The 997-nt window shown below is 35.0% G+C and overlaps 1 protein-coding gene across 2 annotated transcripts in view; it reads left to right on the forward strand.

The window, feature by feature from the left end:
- Nucleotides 1-997, forward strand: part of GRHL3 (grainyhead like transcription factor 3) — an 81067-nt gene that overhangs the window by 3359 nt on the left and 76711 nt on the right. The gene's annotated exons all lie outside the window — the stretch shown is intronic.

The raw sequence follows: 997 nt of genomic DNA on the forward strand, positions 1-997 counted from the left end.
CCAACTCTTTTGGGATGTTCTGTTTATTGATGGGTCACTGAACTCAGATAATTATTCATAATCGTTGCAAAGTGTTGCCTTGATTAATTAGTTTTATTTTTGTGCACAACTCCTACTTTTAATGTGTTTTCTTCAGATGTTCTAATGTTCTAATGTTGATTTCTTCAGATAATTAGCATAATTATAGATGTGAGATAATTACTATCCTGTGATAGGACAGTATATACTGTATGTGCTACAACAGTACAGTTAAAAGCCACAACTGCTTCTTCCAAAATTGTGGTACTCCAATTTCTTGATGACAGAGAAGGTCATGATGGAGCGAAACAGGTATGATTTCATCCAGTAGATGTCAGTAAAGTGCATCTAAATCTGTATTAAATGTAGGGCTGTTGTTGTTTTTTCCTAATAGCCACTGTACGCAGGAACATTAAAGGTAAAATTAAATGTGAAACATTACTTAGAGACCAAGATTAAAGAAGTAAATTGTATGCATTATTTTTCTTCTCACCAGTTACAGCAAGAATTCCTCACTCAGAGATAGTGAGTGATATTCCTTGCTGTCCGTGCAAGAATGATTATTGATTTTGGAAAGCATTCACTAGATTATGTATCTTGCAGTTATATTGCTTAATTCAAATAGAGCCCATATCCCAGGGGTCACTGACCTTCCTAAGTTAACTTTTATTACTCTATACCCATCAGTAATTCTTCTATTTAAGCAGAAAGAACAATGCTGAACTTTTTCCTACAATTTCAGTTATTTTTAGAATGTAATTTTAAAGAAAATGCAGACAAAGAGCCAGATGCCCGAAGTGGAAGAAATGTTTATGTTTAAGCCCATTTCTCTTCTGGTTTTCATTAGCAGGGAGCATACAAGGCTCTGCGCTGAGAAAACTTGTGCTCTAATTCTGGTTAATCAGCCTTCCAGAAGACATTTCTTTTATACATACTGCCATCTGTTCTGTTGTTGGTGTTTTCAGAATCACAGAGCCAG

This window comes from Coturnix japonica, chromosome 17 (genome assembly GCF_054131305.1).
Source record: "Coturnix japonica strain WE chromosome 17, WE-NBRP24, whole genome shotgun sequence".
Lineage (NCBI taxonomy): Eukaryota > Metazoa > Chordata > Aves > Galliformes > Phasianidae > Coturnix > Coturnix japonica.